We start from the raw sequence: 12,572 nt of genomic DNA, 5'->3' as shown, positions 1-12,572 counted from the left end.
TTGAAAAGCCTGCTTTATTGGATGGCTGTGTAAGCAGCCTGCTCATCAGGTTTCTCCTGCCCCTAAGCTCATGAATTTACAAAACACAGTCACAAGATAGGAGAGAAAGTGTCACATGGAATTAAACGAACTGCAGTGAAATAAATAAAACTGCTAAGTGTTGTAGACAAAAAGCTTTAACTGGAGGGTGGAATAAGGGAGACCAGCTTTATTGTGCCACAGGAATCAACTTGGGAAGAAAGACAACAACGTAAAGGAAATATAATTACCAACCCTTTCCTGCCCTGAATACCACAAACCAGTGACCATCTGGGTGGGTCGCTGCACCTCTGAGTTTGAGGGCATTGTTGAAGAAAGGGCACCCAGGGTGAGGTCAGGGGTTTCTGTGTGCTAAGGGGCAGAATCTCTAGGAGACAGGGTCAGGATTGAGAGAGCCAGAGGCCCTCAGTGTCCATAGTCAATGCTAAACTTAGTTCTTACCTGTCAGGGAAGAAGAGACTGTTTATTCTAGAGCCAATTATGAGTGACTCAGGACCCGTGACTCAGGCTGTCTCACACAACATGTTCACATATGGAAATGTTTTTGTCAGTGGTGTGGGGACAGAAAGAGAGTGCCCACTGGCACCTTCCTCAAGTGATACACAGCAAAGACCGGCGGCAGAGTAGTGGTATCACGTTTGCACTGTGAGTGCAAGCAGTGCTGGAGCAGAGGCTCACTGCTTAAGAGCACTTGTTGGTCTTGCAGAGGACTGTGATGCCATGGGTGTGACCTATGGGCATAGGGGCGTGACTGCTCACACTCACAAAACAATTTCAGCTCCAGAGGATCAGACACCTCTTCTGGCCTCTGCTGCACTTCTGTGGAGCATAAACATATATGTAGGCAGAACTTTTATGCACATACAATTTTTAAATTAAATATTAAAAAAAATTTAGAGCGAGGAAGACCCTTACTCAACCACTAAACACCTGCTCTATGGGTTTAAAAATAATTTTAAAAATTGATTGAGATTTCTTTAGTCTTATTTTGTACATATGGGTGCATCATCTGAATACGGTGTGTGCACCACATCCATGCCTGGTGCCTGAGGAGACCAGACGACAGTGTTGGATTTTCCCTAACTGGAGTTACTGGCAGTTGTGAGCTGACACGTGGGTGGTACATGGCACAGAACCCTGGTCTACCACCTGCAAGAGCCACCAGGCTGCAGATAGGATTAACTATAAAGTTGTTACATTAGTTATACTACTGGAGATATTACTTGAATAGTTCCCAAGCAAGAGAAACAAACAGTGTCTTCCCTGTTCTGAATGTGAAGCTCATTTCTAAAGTGCAGCTCCGGTGTAACTGGAGGCATTTTGCAACTTCACTCTTTTGAAACCGAAAATAGTTCTGTCACTGAAAGTATTTTGTTTTGTTTTGTTTAATAAAGCTAAAAAACCAGGCCAGCAATGTTTCATTTCCTTGTTTTTTTTTAAAGAGATCATTGCTCAAACTGTGTTATAAAAGTCATTTGAATTTAGAAGGAGATATGTGTATACAGCATGACAAAGATGGATGACAGAATTACCATTTATATCAAAAGGAAAAATAATATCAGAAATTAAATGTATGTGAAAACAGACGATTATTGGTAAATCTTACTTGTAATACCGTATAAGAAATGTGTGGTGTGGAATCCTGTTTGAACCTGGGGCATTTGATGCTTGAAGTCTCCTCCAGAAGACATATCAGGTACTGTTCTTTAGCTCAATCCTAAACTCTCTAGTATGGTTGTTTTTTCTTTCTTTTTTTTTCAATTGATATTTTACACTCACACACACTTTTCTTGTTACATTATGGTGAATGCAGTAGAACCCCTCAGCTCTTCTCAGGAACACTATACTTTACTGTGAACTCCTTCCTACTGTGCCTTTGACACCAGAGCTGTCACCTCTTTATGGTAAATATTGCCTACTTCCTCTCTACTCTCCCAAGCCCCTGGTAAGAGATATTTATACCTGAGTGTGTATTGTAACACTGCTCACAGTAGCAAGCCCATGGAACCCATGAGCGTCTATCAGCGGATGAATGGGGGAGATTGTGACATATACTTCCACATATACTGGAACACTATGCCCAGCAAGAGAGCATGGGATGATGTTTTCTGTGACAGCATGGGTGACATGGTTAGTGAAATTAGTTAGGTATTGAAAGCCTAACACTGCTCACGAGTCAGAGTGGTAACCTAAAAGGCAAGAGTATGTATTAGTTATTCGGAATTTGGAAGAGGTTTTAAGTACAACACGAAACCTGGAAATCATAGGTTAAGTCATTTCAGTTTTGAAAGTGTTTACAAATCTGATTTTTTTTAAAGTAATCTTGGGGATAGGGGTGACATGAGGAACAGAAAATAGATTGTCTAGCCTCTGCCTTGGTCCCTCCTGCATCCTGCCTGCTCAGAAATTTAGGCCTTGGACTTCAAGCCCCAGCTATTGGCTGTTATTATAACCAATCAGTAGCAAGACAATGCAGAATCCACTCTTTAAGTTACTTAAGGCATTGGAGGATGCCTGACCTTCATCTTTTGAGCATTTACAAATCGAAAACCCAGTAATGGACCATAGAAATTACAATAACGAAATCCTGCCAGCATTTAGCTCTTTGACCATACAGAATTAACAATTGAAAATACAGAGTATCTCTTTTAGCAAACATTCTTGCTGTGTTCTACATCATCATTAATCACCCTGTTGTGTTTTGTAAACTATATTGCTGACACATTTTCCCTTCCTGCCTTCTCCCTATAAAGTTGTGTGAAAAAGAATTTGGCAGTTCCAGAACTTCTTTGTGTATTGATGTGACTTGTTTTTGCTTTGCCTATAAAAATTAAATCGTGGAATAAGCCCACACTGGGCTCTGGCAGGATCATGTCAGGATGGAAAGGATTTTGAGGGGAGTTTTTATGTTGTCTGAAAAGCAAGAGAGAAAGCAAGAGACCAGGATATTAAAGAAAAGAATAGCTTGTCTAAAGTAAGAATGTCTGGTGAAATCAAAAGAACGGAGCTAGAAAAAGCTAACCTGAAGGTATTTAGAATGTTATGGAAGGTCAGTGTATCTACGGAAAGCCAGAAGGCATATGAATTGTATTTGCTTTGGTTCTTTATACCTGCAAATATGATTTGAGAAAGAACTGTAAAATATGTTGTTCTTTATTTAAACGGCTGGTGATTCTTCAATGCAAAATGTTTTCTTATGTTCTTTAAAGGGGAAAGAATTCTGGCTGATAGCTTTGGTGTGGCCAGAATAATTTGTACAGTTTAAAATTATTCTGTACTGTTCTGTTATATAGTTGGTTCTAAAACTTATTTAATTACAATATTAGAACGTTTAGTTACTGGAAATTGTGATTGTTCCACAGAGCTTGCTGTATGGTGGGAGGTTTCAATGCCATCAGCTACACCTAATGGCTATGTTTTATTATCAGTCACAGCCTGTAACAACAGGAAGCTAGCAGCCATGTTGGTCCAGGGATAGATAGAGGGTGGAGCTGTAGTTTTGCTGCCATCTTTGTTTAGGGCTACCAGCTGTGTTCAGTTCTCTGATTAGTGCTAAGTGCAAAGATTTTGGCTGTTCAGTTTTAATGCAAAGTGGTAAGATCAGCAAGATTTGCTAGCCCCTCTACAAACTGTATCTGGTTAAAAGTTTTGCTTTGATTGTAGTTTGGAAAGATATTTAAAATTATGCTAACGACTGCAGTTGGTTACAATGTTGGATTTTACCTAATGTGTTTGTTTAGGTTGTTTAAGGTTAAGCCTAGAATGGGTAACTATGGAGTTTTCCTATGTAGCTCTACTTGAAATATAATTCTTGAGGGCAAGATGGCGGTGCCAGGAAGACTCTCATTCTGACCAGCAGCACAGCAGGATCAGCACAGTGACCAGCAGTCAGAACTCGCGGCCATAAAACACAAGTGATTGTGTTTCCCAGGTGAGAGGATACCCCACGGTGGGGGATTCAATCAGCTTTTAACTCACCTGGCTAAACCGCAGAAGAGATCGCGGTTCAGCCAGGCGCTTGGTTGCCAGCCCAGAGCCACATGCCAACATGCTCTGATCACTGTCCCAGACTGAAATGTGGGCACCACAACATCAGAGACTGAGATTTCCAGTCAAGAGATAACCCCATGGTGCAGGAAACAATTGGGACCGATCTTAGGTCACCGAGACATCCCCTAGAAAAGACTCAGGTTCTACAGGCACCAGGAGCCAGCCCAGAGCCAGAGCAGGGGACCCAGGCTTTGGCACAGAGCCCTGCCTGCGAGCCTGATTGGCTGTCCCAGATAGAATTGTGGGCCCCAGGGCACCAGAGACTGAGTTTCTCTATCGGGTGCAAATCCACAGGGAGGGGAACGGCTGGTCTGATCTCAGAGTGATCAGCTGATACCACCACCCCGAAAAGGTCTCAGGAAAAGTTACCCAGTTTCGGCAGACACCCAGGCACCCAATCCCCAGAAAGGCAGAAAGGCGGACCAACTTAAGTCTGTGCCTGCAGGTTCTACTTGCCATCACAGACAGAAAGGGTATCCCCAAAGCAAAGACTGGGTGTCCCTGTCAGGAGGAAACCCCACAGTGGGGGGATCATCAGGTCCAATGCTCAGGACACCCAGCTCCAAAAGACTTTCTGGATTCATGCAGCCTCTAGGCTCTAGCCTTCTACTGCAGGCAGAAGTGATGTGCTCATCCGCCATTATTGAGTACTGACAGGGCACTGGGGCACACAGCTGTAGCCTCAGCACTACCAAAGCCAGAGCGCCATTACAGCAGCCCTCAGATTCTGCTCCATGGTTCAACCAGTTATCCCCAGCTAAACTGACAAAGCTGTGGGAATCCCTGGTTCTTCAAGAGGACTGCACCCAAAATTTACACCTTAAGAGTAATTTTTAAACAGCTGCTGCTCACTAAATTCAGAGCAAGAAACCCAGTAGCAGGGCAGCCATGACCAGGACCTCTCCTGATGAGAGTAGAGCCTTCCTGAACACCACAGTTACCATACAGGTCCATACACCTGAAGTGAACTGTGACAATTCCTGAGAAGCACCACCATTAGGTTGACCATACCCAAAAAGCATAGGAGAACTTCAGAACCCCACCAAGTGGATTCTCCCCGCCCCAGGACTCAGCAGGCACCAGAAATTAACAGGCAACACCTGAGACAGAGAGATGGGTAGAGGCCAGCAAAAAAGCACAACCAACAAAAGGCAAAGCAATATAGCATCCCCAGAACCCAGTTATCCAGGGGCAACTAGTGCTGGACGCCCTAACATAAGTGAAAATTCAAGAAGATGACCTTACAATTATGCTTATGAAAGGGTTAATGGAGGAATTAAATAAAATGGATAAAGAATTAGGGGAAGATATAATAAAACAGAGTATGGTCATCCGTAAAGAAATACAGGAAGATGCAGCGAAACAGTTTGTGTCGCTGAAAGAAATAAAAGAAACAGAGGAACATTCAAGCAAACAGCTGAAGAAATTGAAGGAAAAACAGGAAAATAAAGTCAGACAGGTGAAAGAAATCAACAAGACAGTTCAAGATCTGAAGATAGAATTGGAAGAATTAAAGAAAACGCAAATGGAAGATATCATGGAGAGGGAGAACCTAGGAAAGAAAACAGGAACTACAGAGGTAAGCATAACCAACAGACTACAAGAAAAAGAAAGAAAGAATCTCAGGTGTGGAAGATACAATGGAAGAAATCGATATATCTGTCAAAGAAAATAATAAATCTAAAAAATTCCTGACATAAACCTTCCAAGAAATCCAAGACAACATAAAAAGACAAAGCCTAAGAATAAAAGGAATAGAGGAAAAAGAAGATTCCCTCCTCCAAGGCCCAGAAAATATTTTTAACAAAATCATTGAAGAAAATTTACCCAACTTAAAGGGGAGGCCAATAAGAGAACAAGAGGCCTACAGAACACCCAATAAATTAGACCAGAAAAGAAAATCTTCCCACATAATAAACGAAACAGTAAGTATACAGAACAAAGAAAAAATACTAAAAGCTGCAAGGGAAAAAGGCCAAGTAACATATAATTGCAAACCCATCAGAATCACACCTGATTTCTCAACAGAAACTATGAAAGCCAGAAGAGCCTGGACAGATATCATGCAGACCCTAAGAGAACACAGATGTCAGCCTAGGCTACTGTACCCAGCAAAACTCTCAGTCCTCCTAGACGGAGAAAACAAGATATTTAATGACAAAAACAAATTTCAACAATACCTACACACAAATCCAGCATTACAGAAGATACTAGATGGAAAAATACAACCCAAGAAAACTAATTAATTTCAAGAAATCACAGGAAATAAATAACCTCACTACAGCAAAACAAAAAGTAGCCAAACACACTACCATGGCCAACATCAATATCAAAGGATCTAACAGCCACTGGTCATTAATCTCCCTCAACATCAATGGACTCAATTCTCCAAAAAAAGACACAGACTAACAGAATGGATGCGTAAAAAAAACCCAACAATCTGTTGCATACAAGAAACACACCTAAATCACAAAGATAGACATTACCTGAGAGTAAAGGGCTGGAAGACAGCTTTCCAAGCAGATGGACCCAAGAAGCAAGCAGGAGTAGCCATTCTAATATCTAATAAAGTAGATTTTCAACCAAAATCAATCAAAAGAGATAGAGAAGGACACCTCATACTCATCAAGGGAAAATTCCACCATGACGATATCAGAATCCTGAACATCTATGCCCCAAATACAAGGGCACCCACATTTGTAAAAGAAACTTTAATAAAACTTAAACCACACATAGATCCCCACACACTAATAGTGGGAGACTTCAACACCCCACTCACAACAAAGGACAGGTCAACAAAACAGAAATTAAACAAAGAAACAATAACTCTGACAGAGGTCATGAATGAAATGGACCTCACAGACATCTATAGAACTTTTCACCCAAACTCAAAAAAATTTACCTTCTTCTAAGCACCTCATGGAGCCTTCTCCAAAATAGAACATATAGTTGGTCAAAAAGCAAGCCTCAACAGATACAAGAAGATTGAAATAATCCCTTGTATCCTATCTGATCACCATGGACTAAAACTGGACCTCAATGGCAAAAATAGCAAAAGGCCTACATACACATGGAAACTGAACAACGTGTTTCTAAATGACAGCTGGGTCAGAGAAAAAATAAAGAAAGAAATTAAAGACTTCCTAGAATTCAATGAAAATGAAGGCACAACATACTCAAACTTATAGGACACAATGAAAGCACTGCTAAGAGGAAAGTTCATAGCACTAAGTGCCTTCAAGAAGAAATCCAAAACATTTCATGCAAGCAACTTAATGGCTCACTTAAAAGCCCTAGGGAAAAAAAAAAAAGCAGGCACACCAAAGAGGAGTAGATGGCTGGAAATAATCAAAATCAAGGCTGAAATCAATAAATTAGAAACAAATAAAACAATTCGAAGAATCAATGAAACCAAGAGCTGTTTCTTTGAGAAAATCAACAGGATAGACAAACCCTTAGCCAACCTAACTAAAAGGCAGAGAGAAACTATCGAAATCAACAAAATCAGAAATGAAAAGGGGGACATAACCACAGACACTGAAGAAATCCAAACAATAATTAGGTCTTACTTCCAAAGCCTATATGCTACAAAATTTGAAAATCTAAATGAAATGGACAGTTTTCTTGACCGATTCTACATGCCAAAGCTGAATCAAGAGTAGGTAAACCAATTCAATAGTCCTATATCCCCTAAGGAAATAGAAGCTGTCATCAAAAGTCTACCATACAAAAAAAAAAGCCCAGGGCCAGATGGTTTCAGCACCAAATTCTACCAGATCTTCAAAGAAGAGCTAACACCAATACTCTTCAAAATATTCCACAAGATAGAAACAGAGGGAACACTACTAAACTCATTCTATGAAGCCACAGTCACCTTGGTACTGAAACCTACAAAGACCCAACAAAGAAAGAGAATTTCAGGCCAATCTCCCTCATGAACATTGATGCAGAAATACTCAACAAAATACTTGCAAACCAAATCCAAGAACACATCAAAGATATCATCCACTACAACCAAGTAGGCTTCATCCCAGGCATTCAGGGGTGGTTCAATATACAGAAATGAATCGATGTGACCCACCACATAAACAAACTGAAGTAGAAAAACCACATGATCATCTCCTTAGATGCTGAAAAGGCATTTGACAAAATCCAACATCCATTCATGCTTAAAGTCTTGGATAGATCAGGGATACAAAGCACATACCTGAACATAGTAAAGGTGATATACAGCAAGCCTATAGCCAACATCAAACTCAATGGAGAGAAACTTACATAAGGCAAGGCTGTCCACTCTCTCCATATCTCTTCAACATTGTTCTTGAAGTCCTAGCTAGAGCAATAAGACAGTTGAAGGAGATCAAGGGGATACAAATTGGAAAGGAAGAAATCAAAGTATCACTGTTTGCAGATGATATGATAGTATACCTGAATGACCCCAAAAATTCTACCAGGTAACTCCTACAGCTGATTAACACCTTCAGCAAAGTAGCCGGATACAAAATTAACTTAAAAAAATCAGTAGCCTTCCTGTATACAAAAGACAAAAGGGCCAAAAAAAAAAAAATTAGGGAAACAACACCCTTCACAATAGCCACAAGGACATAAAGTACCTTGGCATGAACCTAACCAAGCAAGTCAAAGACTTGTATGAAAAAAATTTCCAGTCTCTGAAGAAAGAATTAGAAGATATCAGAAGATGGAAAGATCTCCCATGCTCATGGCTTGGCAGGATTAATATAGTAAAAATGGCCATCTTACCAAAAGCAATCGACAGATTCAATGCAATTCCCATTAAATTACCAACATAATTCTTTACAGACCTTGAAAGAAAAATCCTCACCTTAATATGGAACAAGAAACCCAGAATTGCTAAAACAATTCTCTACAATAAAAGATCTTCAGGAGGTATCTCCATCCCTGATCTCAAGCTGTACTGTAGAGCAACAATACTAAAAACTGCATGGCACTGGCATAGAAACAGAATGGTGGATCAATGGAACTGAACAGAGGACCCAGAAATAAACCCACACACTTATGGACACCTGATCTTTGACAAAGACGTCAAAACCATACAATGGAAAAAAGATAGCATCTTCAACAAATGGTGCTGTTCCAGACTGGTGGATCAATGGAATCAAATAGAAGACCCTGACATAAATCCACACACTTATGGAATCCTGATATTTGACAAAGATGCCAAATCCATTCAATGGAAAAAAGACAGCATCTTCAACAAATGGTGCTGGTCTAACTGGAAGTCTACATGCAGAAAAATGCAAATAAATCCATACTTATCACCCTGCACAAAACTAAAGTCCAAGTGGATCAAAGACCACAACATAAAACCAGACACACTAAACTGCTTAGAAGAAAAAGTGGGGAATACCCTTGAACTCAATGGCACAGGAGATAACTTCCTGAACAGAACACCAACAGCACAGGCTCTAAAAGCAACAATCAATAAATGGGACCTCATGAAACTGAAAAGCTTCTGTAAGCAAAGGACACTGTCCTCAGAATGAAACGACAGCCTACAGATTGGGAAAGGATCTTCATCAACCCTAAAACTGACAGAGGGCTAATATCCAGCATATATAAAGAACTAGAGAAGTTAAACAGCAAAAAATCAAGTAATCCAATTAAAAAATGGGATATAGAGCTAAACAAAGAATTCTCTGCAGAGGAATATCGAATGGCAGAGAAACACTTAAAGGAATGTTCAACCTCATTAGCCATCAGGGAAATTCAAATCAAAACGACCCTAAGGTTTCAACTTACACCCATCAGAATGGCTAAGATAAAAAACTAAAGAGACAATACATGCTGGAGAGGTTGTGGAGAAAGGGGAACCCTCCTCCACTGCTGGTGGGAATGTAAACTTGTACAACCACTCTGGAAAGCAATCTGGTGCTTTCTCAGACAACTAGAAATGGCAGTTCCTCAAGATACAGCTATACCACTCCTAGGCATATATCCGAAAGAGTCTCAAGTATACAATAAGGACATTTGCTCAACCATGTTTGTAGCAGCCTTATTTGTAATAACCAGAAGCTGGAAACAGCCCAGCTACCCCTCAGTGGAGGAATGGATGCACAAATTGTGGTATATCTACACAATGGAATATTACTCAGCAATAAAAAAACAAGGAAATCATGAAATTTGCAGGAAAATGGTGGTATCTGGAAAAGATCATCCTGAGTGAGCTATCCCAGAAGAAGAAAGATGCACACGGTATGTACTCACTCATATAGACATATAATATAGGATAAACCTACTAAAATCTGTATACCTAAAGAAACTAATCAAGAGGGAGGACTCTTGCTAAAATGCTCAATCCCTATCCAGAAAGGCAAAGAGGCTGGACATAAGAAGAAGGAAAAAAAGAGGGAACAAGTCAGGAGCCTGACACAAAGGACCTCTGAAAAGCTCTGCCCTGCAGACCATCAATGTAGATGCTGAGACTTATGGGCAACCTTTGGGCAGAGTGCAGGGAATCTTAGGAAAGAAGTGGGAAACAGTAACATCTGGAGAGGACAGGAGCTCCACAAGGCTCTAGAGCAACAGAACCAAAAAATCTGAGCACAGTGGTCTTTCCTGAGACTGATATCTCAACCAAGGACTATGCATGGAGATAACCTAAGAGCCCTGCACAGATGTAGCCCATGGCAGTTCAGTATCCAAGTGGATTCCATTGTAATAGGAACAGGGACTGTCTCTGACATGAACTGATTGGCTTGTTCTTTAATTATCTCCCCCTGAGGGGGAAACATCATTGCCAGGCCACAAAAGAAGACAACACAGCCACTCCTGATGAGACCTAATTGACTAGGATCAGAAGGAAGGAAAAGAAATCCTCCCATATCAGTGGACTTGGGAGGGGCATGCATGCAAAGGGTGGAGAAAGGGAGGGGTTGGGACGGGAGGAGGAAGAGAACCACAGGGGGGATACAAAGTGAAAAATAAATAAATAATAAAAAGAAAAATAGTTCTAAAACATGCATCTAAGGAATATGCCAGAATTAGAGATTATAGCATTCTGTTTTATAGGATGTAGTTTAGAGCATACGATAAAGATAGACAAGGATTAACTCAGATTTGCTGGCCCTCAACCTTCTCAGAGATCTGACGTATATGGCATTGTAACATGTATAAGCTTATTATATGACAGAGAGTCCCAAAATCCTGGCAGTAGCTCTCCCAAGGTCTCCAAGAAGATTTGGGCACAACAAATGACTGTGACTTTAGATTGTGGTATGCTAACCACTGGATAATACTGCCCCAACTGGCCGACTGCTAGGGTCCAGCCTAAACTCTGGACAAAGCCGTGGACATCTGGAGAGGCATTATTTCACATTGTTGGAGGCAAGGTGAGGTCAATCTCTCATGTTCCTTTTTTTTCCACAGAAGCAGTCTCTCATTTTCTGTATCTGGCTGGACTGCCTCTGCTCATGATGCCATGAGACCACAGGAGCCAGGGACACTGCCTAGGTGATGGACTAACTAATCTTTCATTTTTTTTATCATTTACTTCTCCAAACTCTCAAGATGTTCTACACACAACTCATTTTTTTATCAATGTTTTGAAGAAACTATTTTTTAAATCCTCTTTGCAGAACTCAGGAAAGAGGTGAGTTTTAATTAGGTCAAAGTCCAAATGTTTCATTTTTATTTCTAATGTGGATAAGAATTTTGATATTATACCTCAGACATTTTTATTCAAGACAAATTCACAGAGATTTTTTTTCTCTTTTCCTCAGATAGTTTTATAGTCCTATGGTTCATGCTTTGGTCATCTTTCACAGAGGTAGGAGATGTGAGCTGTTAGCATATGAATACAGAGATTGTCTCAGCATTCTGTGTTGCAAAGATAGGTAGAAGGTGCAGGCAGGAAGAAGTAAGTGTGGGCCAGCATGCCCTGTGCACAGGGAGGCCAGGGCATCCTCCTGGGAAGACAATAAGTCAGGCCCAAACGTTTGACTTGTTTCTCAAGTTGTTTCATTATTTTTTTGTCTTTTATTTTCTTACTATTATTTTGGTTATTATTATTATGGTTGTTATCATTATTCATATTAACTTTAATATTTTGGTTTATGTTTCTACACTTTTGCCAAAACCATACTTATGTCTTTGTTTCTGTCACTCTGATTTGTGGTGTTGTTTCTGCACATTTGGTCCCTTTTTTGCCTAAATTGTTCAGCTGTTCTTTTGCCTTTTCATGAAATTTAAAAATGGTTTTGTGCTGGAGAGATGGGGCATGGTCAAAAGCATTGTCTGCTCTTGCTGAGGACCAAGGCTCAGTTCCTAGTACCCTCATGGCCCCTCACAACTGTCAGTAACTCCAGTTCCATGGTATTCAAGGCCTTCTTCTACTGTCCTCAGGCATCAGGTATATACTGTATCCCATATTTCACCCATTAGTTAGGTCAGTGTGTTCTATTACACGTATGATGTTATTTAATTCATTAACTTACTAGTTTTTT

The sequence above is a fragment of the Meriones unguiculatus genome, unplaced genomic scaffold, assembly GCF_030254825.1.
Source record: "Meriones unguiculatus strain TT.TT164.6M unplaced genomic scaffold, Bangor_MerUng_6.1 Chr5or6_unordered_Scaffold_109, whole genome shotgun sequence".
In the NCBI taxonomy this organism is placed as follows: domain Eukaryota; kingdom Metazoa; phylum Chordata; class Mammalia; order Rodentia; family Muridae; genus Meriones; species Meriones unguiculatus.
This window is presented reverse-complemented; position numbering follows the sequence as displayed.